This window comes from Neoarius graeffei, chromosome 18 (assembly GCF_027579695.1).
Source record: "Neoarius graeffei isolate fNeoGra1 chromosome 18, fNeoGra1.pri, whole genome shotgun sequence".
NCBI lineage: Eukaryota > Metazoa > Chordata > Actinopteri > Siluriformes > Ariidae > Neoarius > Neoarius graeffei.
This window is the reverse complement of record NC_083586.1, coordinates 8,035,233-8,046,464: the sequence shown is the minus strand read 5'-3', so window position 1 is coordinate 8,046,464 and position 11,232 is coordinate 8,035,233. Positions and strand designations below refer to the sequence as shown.

The 11,232-nt window shown below is 44.5% G+C and overlaps 1 pseudogene; it reads right to left on the bottom strand.

The window, feature by feature from the left end:
* Nucleotides 1-4,066: 4,066 nt before the first annotated feature.
* On the bottom strand, nt 4,067-7,297 carry LOC132866619 (uncharacterized; annotated as a pseudogene).
* Between the last annotated feature and the right edge of the window lie 3,935 nt (nt 7,298-11,232).

Below are 11,232 nucleotides of genomic sequence, written 5' to 3'. Positions count from 1 at the left end.
TGCTCCTTCCGGAGGGCGACCAGCACCTGGTGCTGGCTTTGTTGGGCCGAGGCGAGGGCATGGACCAGGTCCTTGAAGGGGGAGGATTCCATGGGGCTGTCTCCTTCTGTGCTCCGTCCCGGGTTTCGGCACCACTGTAGAGCCAGAGCAAGTGGGTGGAGCACAGAAGCACGGCAGGCCAGAACTCAGTTCTCAATAACTTTTTATTTTCTGTTTTATAGGTGGCTTTCCAGCTCATTCACTCTTGCACACACATGCATTCGGGTCGGGAGAGAGCCCCTTTTCTCTGCTCTCTCTCTCCTTTTATAAGGCGTGGTCACTGGGGAAGACACACAAACACTGGTTAACTCACATCAGGTGCAGTGATTCTGCCACTTACCTTCCCTGACTCCGCCCTCCATTCACAGACCGATGCTTGACCACACCCCTGCTACCACACTTATATTCCCAGTAAGCTTGGGCAATATCACATTATTATGGTACTAGAAACAAGGTATTTAGTTGAAATCCCAATTGTATGATTTTCAGTACTGTCAAAAATAAATGGTATTATGAGCGACTCCTTTAAGGTACTATAATTTTTATATAGATATGCAGTGATTAGCACTGTCACCTCACAGCAAAAAGGTCATTTGACCCTCATGACCGACTGGGGCCTTACTTTACATGTTCTCCCTGTGTCTACATGGGTTTCCCCCCACAATCCAAAAACATGCAGATTAGGTTAACTGGTTGCTCTAATTTTTGCATATGTGAATGGTTGTTTGTCTCTGTTAGCCCTGCAATAGACCCCTTGCATGTGACAGTTTCACCTGGGGGACAAACAGATACCATCTTTCCTGTAAGCAAGGCTTAATCTGTCTTAAGTTTTGCTCAGTTTTTGGTTGTTCCAATCATTCACATAAGGAAATATATAAAAGGCATTACTGTCTCCCCGCTATCGAGAAAAATGCTAATAAAGAAGCAAATGCTTCAAAAACAAAAAAATGAGTGGTTAAAGAGAATATGATGAGAGGATACAAGCCTGAAAACTCCAGAGTAATATGGGAATACCCACATTTGTAGTGATCATTTTATTTCAGGTAAGAACTTTTATTAAAAAGTCGTAAGTGAGTATGGCAGAGTTTGTCTAAGAATCTCGTTTTATTTCTGTTCACATTTGAGTTAGCTTCTTCATGAAAGTGTTTCATTTTCTTACAGGTGAACCAGCTTCCTTATTCAACATAGAAAACCCAGATTAGGCACCAAACAACTCGGACATAACTCATAAAAAAAAAAAAAAATCCAGTAAGGAGTGACATGCACAATATATCCTGAAACATAAATGATTAACAGCAGAGAGCACTGAAGCTTTGCTTCTGTTATCAAAGGAACCCAGTCCTGTGCAAAATGTCAACATGAAGCCAGAGTGTAGTAATGAATCTACAGTTCAAGAGTGTTCTACACAAACGGACTGAACTTTACAACAGCCGCATGCATGTAAAATGGAAATACATCGATGAAGGCAGGAAAAACTATTTTGGACACTTATCATAGCAGATCGGTTGACTTGCTAGTGAATTAGCCACACCTAGAAGCCGGCTTTAAAAGCCAGGAACAACTTGCCCCTAGAGAGACTCGGAACCTGCCCCCATACTTAGATCCTAACACACTCTCTTTCCTCCATGACACACACACTCACTGTATCTTTCATACAATCCCTTGCTACACCACAATCATTTTTCCACTCTCACTCTGATCCCAGCATTCTACTCATGACATTCACAACCAGAAGCCCACATCCCCTAGACATATCTTTTTTTTTTTTTCCCTGATACAAATAAATTTATTTTATTAACTTCAAGTGGGTGTTTGACTCCTTTCATGTTTGCAGCCCACATGAGCCTGGATCGTAACAATTCCTATAACTGTCATTAGTTATTTTAATAGTATGAATCATATTTTGAATATTGAGGGTAGAAATTAATCTTTTGGTTTATGTGTTCATTTTGTGAACAGTATATGATTGTGTGTATTATAATATGCATAGGTTCTATGTTGCATTGGGATGGAACCTTGAATTAGAAGCCACTTCCTGTGGGACATAAATTTGAGAACACACTTGTAAACAGGGGGCGGCAGGGTGGTGTAGTGGTTAGCGCTGTCGCCTCACAGCAAGAAGGTCTGGGTTCGAGCCCCGTGGCCGGCGAGGGCCTTTCTGTGCGGAGTTTGCATGTTCTCCCCGCGTCCGCGTGGGTTTCCTCCGGGTGCTCCGGTTTCCCCCACAGTCCAAAGACATGCAGGTTAGGTTAACTGGTGACTCTAAATTGACCATAGGTGTGAATGTGAGTGTGAATGGTTGTCTGTGTCTATGTGTCAGCCCTGTGATGACCTGGCGACTTGTCCAGGGTGTACCCTGCCTTTTGCCCATAGTCAGCTGGGATAGGCTCCAGCTTGCCTGCGACCCTGTAGGACAGGATAAAGCGGCTAGAGATAATGAGATGAGATGAGACTTGTCAAGAGAGATATTTGGTGTAACAGTGGAAAAGGAGAGTATTCTTAAAGTGAATGGTTTTATTTTGCATTAACTTTTAAGTATTGTTCTGGAAGCCATCGTGGAGAAAGGTGGAAGTTATTAGCTCCTTTGGTGATAAGCTGCCAGTGAGGTATCTGACTTAATGTTTGTAATAGTTAGCCAACTAGCAAGCTAGGTTAGCAATGTTAATTTAATGATGTCTGTTAAATGAGATTAGCAAAAGTTTAATTGTTGTTTTATTATCAGTTTTCACGGGACGAATTGAACAACGAAGGAATAAAGGAGTTCCCTGTGTTTTAATAGAAAACTTCATGTCTGCATGTTACTGGGGGAGCTACAATTCCTATTTCTATTTTTTTGCACATTCACAGCCCACCCTCACCTACTCACCCAGTCCTTCATTACTTTTTCTGTGCTGATGTAATTTCGCATGAAAGAGGATTTTTAAAAAAATCACATTTTTAATATTTACCTAAATATGTCACTGTAGTGTGTCAGACCTGCACGCTTTGGCGCGCGCACCAGAAGGACACTCGGGCGCGCTACGCACTGCGTGTGTGCTGAGCAGACTCTTGCATGTGCGCTGTTAAAGAGGCTCACCTGCACATGATTAAGACGCATCAGCATGCCTATATAAAGGGACTGAAAATGCACACTTGGTGCAAAGTATTGCGATACCTTTTGGACACATTACCAAACCTTATTTTCCTGTGTTGATTTCTTGGTTTTCTGATTCCCGTTCCGTGTTTGTTTGTTTCTTTGCCTGTGATACTCTGTTCCTTGCTCGACCATTTGCATGTTTTCATGTTTATGATTCCTGCTCACCATTTTGGATTGTTTTGCCTCCATCTCTTTTCTGAAAAAAAAACTACTTCTGCAATTACATCTGTCTCCAACCCATCCCTGACATCTTATTATACTTTATGTTCATCTCATCTCATCTCATTATCTCTAGCCGCTTTATCCTGTTCCACAGAGTCGCAGGCAAGCTGGAGTCTATCCCAGCTGACTACGGGCGAAAGGCGGGGTACACCCTGGACAAGTCGCCAGGTCATCACAGGGCTGACACATAGACACAGACAACCATTCACACTCACACCTACGGTCAATTTAGAGTCACCAGTTAACCTAACCTGCATGTCTTTGGACTGTGGGGGAAACCGGAGCACCCAGAGGAAACCCACGCGGACATGGGGAGAACATACAAACTCCGCACAGAAAGGCCCTTGCCAGCCACAGGGCTTGAACCTCAACCTTCTTGCTGTGAGGTGACAGCGCTAACCACTACACCACCATGCCACCATACTTTGTTGTCTAATATTTTTTATTATGTTTTGTAATATATGAATTAACACAAATATACTGTACATATAACTGGCAAAATTGAGTCCAAGAATCTTATATGAATCTTTGGTAATCTTATTTTCCAGGCGAAAGATACATCTTACTGATGTGCTGGGACACATCATCAGTGATGTAACCTGGGGTCACTGGGTGTTTCGGGTCTTTCAACATCAGACACCCTCGCCCAGGCGACCCGACTGGAGGTGATCAGACTCCGGCCTGTATCCCAGCAGCATTCGTCCACGGATCAGCCCTCTTGATCCAAAGCCATCTAGTGGCTCTTTCTGTGGCTTCAGTTGCAGACCTGATGGCCTTCCTCTTTGCCTCACCAGTGAGGCCCAGCATGGTGAGGACTTTGCAGAGGGACCGCCCTGCAAATCCTCGCCATCCAACCTCCAGGGGTTCGCAGTAGGTCTTCCAGCCTTTGCTCCTGCACTCCTCCACCAGCTCCTGGTACTTGGCACACTTCCTCTCATTTGCCTCCTCCATGCGTTCTTCCCAGGGAACTGTGAGTTCCAGAATGATCAATTGTTTGGTGGCATCTGAAACAATGATCATGTCTGGTCGGAGCCGTGTTGATGTTATTCTAGCTGGGATCTTCAGCTGTTTGCCCAGATTCACTTCCAGCTGCCAGTCTGCGGCAGTGGTAAGGAGACCTGACCTGGCCCCTGCTTGGATGGTGGGCTTCTCTCCGGCTTTGTGGAACCTAATGGACTTAGGCTTGCTGTGGCCCTTGGTGGTGTTAATGGCCTTGGCTATACTCTCAGCAATCGCTTTCAGCACTTGGTCGTGGCGCCAGTGATAACGCCCCTCTCCAAGGGCTTTTGGGCAGCTGCTGAGGATGTGTTCCAGGGATCCCCATCCTGGACACTGGGGGCAGGATGGTGACTCTGTTTTGCCCCAGACATGAAGGTTGGATGGACTAGGTAGGACATCATAAACAGCTTGGACTAGGAACCTGATGTTAAGGGAGTCTGCTCTCCAGATGTTGGGCCAGGTTATCTTCCGTTGCAGAACATTCTCCCATTTAGTCCATGCTCCTTGTTGTCCCATTCCCGCCATCCTGCTGGCTCATTCCTCCTCCACGCCTGCCCGCACTTCCTCCTGAATGAGGTGTTGCCGCTCTTTTCCCTGGGCCTTGTCCACCCTGGTTGATGGGAAATAGCCAATGCCTCCGCGTCCTGAGGCTATGGACCCGACCAGTACCTTCTGCCTCAGTCGTGACTCTGCCACTTCCAGAGCCTCGTCAGCCCTCCATTTCCGGCCTGTCCGCACCTGGATGCCAGCCGCCGCCACCTTCTCATCCCTGGATTCCCTGTACTGCAGGGCTTCCCGAGTTCTAGTCACCTTGAATTCTTCAGTGAGTCCACTGAACGGAAGCTGCAAGGTGTTACTCCTGCCGTACAGGGCAGCACTGCTCAGGCTTCGGGGTAGGCCAAGCCATCTTCGCAAGTAACTGCTGATCTTTCTCTCCATGGCCTCTACAGTTGTGATGGGTACTGCGTACACTAGCAGAGGCCACAGGATGCGGGGCAGGATGGAATGTTGGTAAATCCAGGCCTTGAATCTCCCTGGCAGGCCAGATCTGTCAACACATCTCAACCAGCCCTCAAGCTCCTTGCTGGTTCTCTGAATGGATGTGGAGTCTTTGAGGCTGCAGTCAAAGAACTTCCCAAGGCTCTTGACTGGCTGCTCCGTGATGGACGGGATGGTGGCTCCAGCCAGAGAGAAGCGGTACCTGTCTGTCACCTTCCCCTTCTTGAGCACCAGAGACCTTGATTTTACAGGTTTAAAACTCATCCTTGCCCATGTGATGAGCTTCTCTAGTCCTTGTAGAATCCATCTGCTGCCTGGAACAGATGTGGTGGTGACAGTTAGGTCATCCATGAACGCTCTTATAGGGGGCTGGCGCACTCCAGATTTTGTCAGGGGTCCCCTACACTCAACCTCTGCTGACTTGACAATCATGTTCATGGAGAGTGCGAACAAGATGACTGAGATTGTGCAGCCTGTTATTATGCCCTTCTCAAGTCGATGCCAGTCTGATGTGCCTGATCCAGCGGTGACTCTTAGCCTGAAATTGTTGTAATAGTCCAGGATAAGGTCAACGACTTTGGTGGGAACATGATGTTACAGGAGGGCACGCTCAACAAGTTTGTGAGGTATGGAGCCATACGCATTGGCTAGGTCCAGCCACAATACGGACAAGTCTCCTTTCCCCTCATGAGCCTCTCTGATGAGTTGTGTCACCACTCCTGTGTGTTCAAGGCAACCAGGCACTCCAGGAATCCCACCCTTCTGAACAGAGGTATCAATATAACTATTCTTCAGAAGGAACTCTGTCAATCGTCATGCCAAGACGCTGAAGAAAATCTTGCCTTTGACGCTTAACAGTGAGATGGTCCTAAACTGACTGATGTCCCTTGAGTTCTCTTCCTTTGGGATCCACACACCCTCTGCACATCTCCATTGCCCTACGACTTGACCCCTCCACCAGATCACCCTCAACAGCTTCCACAGATGTCGAAGTAGTTGTGGACAGCGTTTGTACACAGAGTATGGGACACCGCTGGGGCCTGGGGCTGATGCTGTTCTGGCTCCTTTCACGACCTCTTGTATTTCAGCCCAGCTGGGCTCCCTCATTACAAACTCCACTGCTGGCGCTTGCAGGCTAATGAGGGCCCTCTGTGGTCCAAGCTCCTGGTCCCTCTCTGGGTCGCTGAGGGTGTTGTGCAAAAAGGTGTTCATCTCTGCCATTGAGCACATGAGGTTGCCACTCTGCTTGTCCCCCAGCAGCTTCTTGGTGAAGGTGAAGGGGTTGGAGATGAATGCAGCACGCTTCCTTGCTCTCTCCTTTCTACGCCTTCGGTGCCCTTCTGCACGGCGCAGCGTCATGAGCTTCTTCCTCAAGATGTTACGAAGCTCAGCAAGGGGTTGTTTCTCCTCTTCAGCTGCCACCTTGTACTGCTTCCTGAGGCTCCGGAGTTCTTGGCATAAGTTGTGGATCTGAGTAGCCCTACGGTTCAGTGTGTATTTGATCCTGGGGTTCTTGCTCTCACTGAGGCCAAACCTCTCTGCTGCGTAGCTGACTATGATGGCTGTCCTGGTCTCGAGGCGTCTGTCCACTTCTCCCTTGGCGGTGGTCTCCAAGATCTGGCTAACATCTGTGTCAAACTGTGCCCATGCTGCCTGGTTGTTGGATGAAGGCCATTTAATCCGCTTCTGATGGGATGTCCTGCAGGGGTTCCGAGGCTCTACTGCTTGGAGGGGCTGGGCACTGTGGGGTGCTTCCTGGCCGGGCTCCTCCTGCGTCTCACCAGGACCAAGTCCTGTGCACTGCAGTGTGTTCCCCTGGTCCCTACACTTCATCCTGGCCAGATGTATCTTGAGGCCACGCAAGTTCTTGCACACTTTTCCACAGATGCACTGTGCATTCATATTCGAATTTCCATTGCCATTTGTCGATGCCATGAGGTCCGTCCGGATGGGGCTCTCATTCTCCCCCCCTCTCGGGCTCCCCTGGGGGTATGTCTCAGAAGGCTTTTTTGTAGCAAATAGTGTATGAGTATGATATACATTTAATCAAGAATCATAACTAGCCTAGAATGATTTTTCCTTAATGAAAAGTGTCTTATGTATTTTTTCTAATAATTTTAAGTTTATAATAATGGAAATAAAAAATAGATAAGGGTTATGAAAGATGATTGCACACATTAATATGGATGAAGAATAATAAAATAAGGAATGAGTGACATCGGCTACTGCTCAAACATTAGTCACACCTCAAGCTAATTAATAATAATTTACATTCAGAATTAGGAATGTTCCATTATTTTAACCCCATTATAAAGGAGCCTGGCCTCTGTACTTGTCAGCCTTAGTGAAGGAGGCATAGCCTATGCACCTGTCAGTCTCTGTCTACAGTCTTAATGAAAGAGGTGTGGCCTGTTTTCCTCGACAGTTACAGTGAAGTATGGGTGGCCTCTGCACCTGTCAGTCTCAGTGAAGGACTTTTGACCATAGTTCGAATTACGGGGGGTACTGGGGGTACTATACCCCCCAATGAAGACCCAATACCCCCCAAAGAGACAAAAATATAAGTCTTGGGGGGGTCTGATATTTTTTCTGATATTGTGAAAAGGAATATATAATTCAAACCAACTCCCAATTGGCATTCTTATTGTAGGAACATTTGAATGTAAATCGATTTCAGACAGACACCCCTATTGTGGACCGTACCATTTTTAGTCACCACAGCGCTAGAACGCGCTAGAAGCAACAGCTTCTAGTCCACACCGTATTCAGTGGATTCATCAGATACAGTCCATGGGTTTGCAGTAGGGCTGTAACGATATGCGTATCGAAATCGCGATACACAGAGCCACGATCTGTATCGTGATACAAGAAGGCAGAATCGCGGTACACCCTTTCAAACTTCTCCTCAGCCCAAAAACAGAGGTGCTTCCAAACTTCAATTTATGAATACTTTACTTTTTATTTAAATTACATTTTAAACTTACTTAAATTACTTTTATTTTTTATATCTATTAGTAAGTCGTTTTTTCGCCGACCTGCGACAATCTTCTGCGAGTCACGCAACGTCCACACTCGCCACTGGCAGAGCATTCATTTCTTTTAAGCGGTCACCATTCTGGTTGCGATGCGGGGAGCGAACCTGTAAACAAGCAGCTCATTGGCTGGCTAGGTGTGCCACAAGCCAATCACAATCACTTGACCGGAAAGGCATGCAGTGTTGCCAGATTGGGCAGGTTTAGGTGCTTTTTGGCTGGTTTTGAACATATTTTGGGGTGGAAAACGTTAGCAATATCTGGCAACACTGAAGGCATGTCTGCTTGGGCGGAAGCCTTCTGCGGCAGTTACATTTTGACACGCGAGCAATGTTTCACCATAAAAATTCCGTAATTTCCATCTGTTTTCCGTGATCACAGAAAATCATTGGCTCTATGAGAGTGAGACAGTGAGAGAGCCACCCCCCCCCCCCCCCCAAAAAAAAAAAAAAAAATCTTAACGGATTTACACGATTTGGAAAAAAGACTTTTTCAGAACCGGAAAAAACAGATCTTCCGGCTCAACAGTATTATTTTGAGAAATAAAACAATCTTTGGATATACATTTGTTCATTTTTGCATACATATTACTCATTCTCTGCAGTGGTCTGAATTATTTGTTATTAAATAGTTAATGTAAGTAAGTACATTTTAATAAGTCAAATTTACTACTTTAAAAAACATTTTTAAAAAAATGGTGGGCGTATCGAATCGTGGGTCAAAAATCTCGATACGAATCGAATCGTGAGTTGGGTGTATCGTTACAGCCCTAGTTTGCAGCAATTTATACAGTCTATGGTTTGCAGCAGAAGACGTGCATCGGTAATGTTAGTTGCTAACCAACTTTTAGCCTGTTGAAAATGTGTTATTTTACAACTTTCATTTATTAAAGTGATTTGTTCTTCTTTCAGCTCATGTCACATATTTATATGTTGGATTACTTACCCACTGAGGCCAGTAGGCTACAGTGGACGGATGTTCACGTTAGTTACCAACGTTAGTTAGCAAGATAAGCTAAGTCTCTATTTAAATCAAGCTTATTACATTGTGGTATAGAAACAATTCTCATTTCAAAGGAGAAGAACTCCATATGTTTCCATTCTCATTTTATCATGAATAAATTGTGCCCTTCTGAAATTCATTTGGCATATAGGCCCATCCTGTGTGTGTGATTAGGCACAAGAAGTTCTGATGTAGGCCTAGCTAAGCCTATGTAAAATTACAATCAGAACCTCTGGGGACTGGGGCAACATAAAAAGAGCCAGGTAGTAGGCTAGCCTAGGCAAAATAGCCTAGTACATATGCTAGTATTTTAATTTGTTTTCTATTGTTTTTACTTACATTCCTTTTGTATTTAAGATATTCATAGTTTCATCTGAGTACCCTGTTTGATTTTATTCACAGAGACAGTAGGCCAAACATGAGGAAAAGAAAAGGGCCAGACATCAGGCATTTTTTTGGTGCTAAAAGAGTAAGTAGTAAATATTAGCACTAAGATCTACAGACAATTACACAAGTGTAGGTGCAGTTAAGTTTTATACACTGTTCATGTGAATAAAGAAAATGGGTTCCCAGCAGACAGGAGAGGCACAGCAGGACGAAAGAGAGCAAGACATTCAGCAGGACTGTTCTGCATGTGTGTATATACTGTATGTGACTCATTTGTAGTGTTGATACCCAGTTTGTTCTGACAAAGAAGGTTATCAGGTTGTACTGCTGTTTTTCTTCTGTGGTAGTACTGTATGGTTTGTCATGCTTCTTAATGACATTAAAAATTATTGTCCAGAGTTATGGTGTTGAGTTACTGACACCGACTTCCATAGATGAGATGGGACAGGACCATGATGGTGGGGTACGGGACGGGACCCCCAATTATGGTGGGGTAATTCGCACTCTGCTTTTGACCCCTGTGTCTATAGTTTCAGAGGAAGAGGCAGGACCTCAGTGTTTACAGTCTCAAGGATGAAGGTGTGGCCCCTGTACTTGTTAGTAAAGGAGAAATTAGACTGTCCATTTTATTTTTGTAACATAGTTTCTCAGTTGGAAAGTTCCTAAAAATAAATATATAAATGACAGATGAATGAATGATGGTGTAGACAGGGCCATTTCACAAAAAAAGGTAAGATTTTCATCTTACTTCCACTCTGAATGGGAAATAAATCTATCACTAAATATCACACACACATACATACACACACACACACACGGTTATGGTGTCCAAGAACTATACAGTTTACTGGACAAGTAAGTATAATTCCAGTCATATGTTAATTATTACTGCTGTGAGAAAACACTGACATTCTGGCCTAAACAAGAATAACATTAAGTAAAATTAATGTTGAATTAGTATTAAACATTTTTTCCAGTCATTTAAGTAAACTTAAATAAAAAGCATCAACCGGCCTATCAATGCAACAAACAATCAAGAACAAACCAAGGAAACTTTCACAACAGTGACAGTGAGCGGGTGCAACATAGAACATGGCTGCATCAGGTAAGTTTACCTATGTAGAAATTTATGAACTTGGTAGGTTATGATTCATAATGAATAACGTGTGAAGATAGCTTGTGGGTCCTACAGTATGTGATAAGACAACCTCCTGTGGCAATGCCCTTAAACAGCTACATTAAACAGTATTTACTTTCCTTGAATATATTGTCTATATTGATTTTAAAAGACATGCATTATTAAATAAAATGTGTAGAAAATATATTTACCTCCTTTAAAAAGTATATGCACCAACACTCACTGGCCACTTTATTAGGAACACCCATACACCTACTGTTTTATGCAGTTCTCTAATC